Source organism: Propithecus coquereli, unplaced genomic scaffold (assembly GCF_000956105.1).
Source record: "Propithecus coquereli isolate 6110/MARCELLA unplaced genomic scaffold, Pcoq_1.0 Scaffold32, whole genome shotgun sequence".
Classification (NCBI taxonomy): Eukaryota; Metazoa; Chordata; class Mammalia; order Primates; family Indriidae; genus Propithecus; species Propithecus coquereli.
This window is the reverse complement of record NW_012148841.1, coordinates 10,233,181-10,236,213: the sequence shown is the minus strand read 5'-3', so window position 1 is coordinate 10,236,213 and position 3,033 is coordinate 10,233,181.

The window sequence follows — 3,033 nt, the reverse complement described above, 5'->3', positions numbered from 1 at the left end:
TAATAATAAATTTTAACAAAATTTTGGAAGACTAAAATAAAAAAGAGTTTGATTTCCAGAATAATCAAACAAGAAAACTCTGAATTTAAGGCCATAAAGAAAGGTAGAGGGCAAAGTGAGGCACAGGACTTAAAAAAGGAGATTTAATGAAAAGTCTATTTTACAAATGAAGGACTTTTTAGTAACCTTTTCTGTTTTCTTCCAGAAAGGCATCAATAGCCCTGACATTCCTGTTCTAACACTCCTGTCTTGAACATTATCTCCACACCAGGTAGAATAACCCTATATGCTCCATATACAGGGATGTAGATATTCCTTCAAACTGATCAACCTGAAGCACCACCACATAAATGAAAGATTCAATTGAATTTTTAAAGCTTTACTCATAATTCTGAACAGATATCAAAGATAACCAGAGATGAAATAAAAACAATAGACAAACGAAAATAAAATCAGAACTTGAAGTAGGGGACAGATATATTAATAGTACAAAGAGCAAAAGTCAGATTCAGTAATCTATAATTTATATTGTAGGGAATTATGAAATTAGATTATACGCTCATGGTAAGAGGATATAACTAAGAAAAAATTAGAAATCAAGAAAGTTCATGAAAATTAAAATACAGTTCTTTTTAAAAAAATTTAATATAATTTTGGAAATAAGGTTGAGGACTTTCCCAGGAAGCATAACAAAAAATGGAAGAAAAAATGCAAAAAGGAGAGAGGGAGAGAATGAATCTATAATGTGCTATATCTGACCAATTGAAATCTTGAAAAATGGGGAAAAATGATCAGAAAAATTATGAAAAATTTTCCAAAAAACAAATACATTTTGGTATCTGTTTCAATATGTCAAGACCTTGCAAGCTGTCATTCTTGTGCATAAACCAACAAAAAACTGTACAAACTAAAATTTAATTACTTTTCTTGGACCCGGGACAAACCACCACTCAGAAATCTGGAAAGATAGGCACATCCAGAGAGATGCAGCAAAGATCTGCTTCCCTGAGTCACAAACTGGTGGAAATACTTAAATGGCAAGTTTTTACAAATTGCTGGAGGCTGAGCATGGATTAGTATGAGAATAAAAAATTCTTAGAGCGTAGTCTCGGGGGAATTTTTATATTATCGTGCTATTTACTCTCAGAAACTCAAGAGGTTCTAACAACAAAAATCCAAAAATGATCTCATCATGACTCTGGTGGTGGAAAGTTTATTACAAAGCTAAATAGTGTCATAGAATTTGATCCACCAATCTGCTCCTAGGTTTTTACCCAACTGTTTTAAAGATGTATGTCTACACAAAAATTTGTATTTGAATGTTTGCAGCAACTTTATTAACAATCACCAAAAATTTGAAATAACCAAGAGATTCTTCGACAAGTGAAAGGATTAACAAACTCAAACACATCCATACGATGAAATACTACTCAGGATAAAAAGGAATAAACTATTAGCTTTGCAAAGACATAGATGAATCGAAAATGCATAATGTCAAGTGCAAGAAGCCAGGCAGAAAGAACTACATACTGTGTGATTCCATTTATATGACATTCTGGAAAAGGCAAAATTATATAGGCAATAAAGAGGTCAATCAATGCTCTGGGTTCAAGGGGAAGAGCTGAATATGTGAAGTACAGGAGATATTTTAGGGTGGTAAAACTATTCTGAATAACACTGTTATGGTGGGCACATGACACTATGCATTTTAAAAATAAATAGAACTTTATAGCACAAAGAGTGAAAACTTAATGTATGTAAATTTAAATAAAGAACCACCATGGAGATTGGGGGATCCCGAAATGGAATATGAACTGGGACACACACACACACACACACACACATATGTAAGTATACCTGCCTTACATATGTATGAAACAACCTCACTGAGGGGAGGAGAAAGATCTTGACCCAAGTGGTTTTGGAAATGGAGTCCTTAAGAATAAAGTCAAAAAGAACCACAGATAAGTACTGTACTCTAGTTGATGTTTGTTGTTCACAGAGGTAAAGTTAACAATTCTGAAACCACTATACTGTATACTGTGAATTGAAAAATTAAGTAAATTATTGGGGTGGTGACAGCCAGACTTCTCCCTGTTATAGTGGTTACAAATAGCAAGGGGAGAAGGCTAGACTGATGCCCATGGTAGTGGTTAGAGTTGGATATATCAATATGAATTCCTGTTTAGCTGAATACAGATACAGATGGTTACATATAGAAACATTCATGCATATATGCCAGTGTGTGTATATACATGTACTTATGTAAACATGTATGTATTTGCTTCCTCTCTCAGCTGAGAGAGCCTAGAAACAATGACACATCTGTAGCAACACTTAGTTCTGAGACCTTAGTTTCTAATCCCATTCTATAATAAAAAGATCCAGGGCTTTTTGAAGAAGTAATTGATTCTAGGCCTGGGGCAGGAAATATGTAAGATGAACCCGAAGCATCTTGTAGTGCCAGAAAGTAAGGAAGTATTCAAAAATCTTCACAATCATGGAGAGGGTGGGCTATGTCAAAGGGACACAAGACCCCAACTAGAAGAGGTGCCAATTGCCAACACTCGTACAATTTGAGCAACACATTAAATAAAGCATTCATTGCTGGATTAAAGTCTCAAACATAAAATAAATATCCATATGATATTAATAAAAATTGAATAAATAAATGGAGAGAATAGACAAATTGTGAATGGAGAAGAATTCCAAATAATTTTGTAGATACTCTTTCCTCACAGAGGTGAAGCATTATGCCCCACACTTTAAGTGTGGTCTACTCATATTGATCTTTTTTCAAAGAGTACAGTATGAACAGCAGGAAAAAAAGAATAATTTTCCAGGGGAGAAACTTGACAAACACTACTTTAGCCATGTGATTGAGGTGCTAAGTCAGGCTGATAGTATGTACGCGGTAAAATGTGATGACAATGACACATTACCTCTGTGATCTTCCTCCAAAACACGATAACCCCAGTCTTGTCACAAGACAAACATGAGACAAACTTTTTTTTTTTTTTTTTTTTTTTGAGA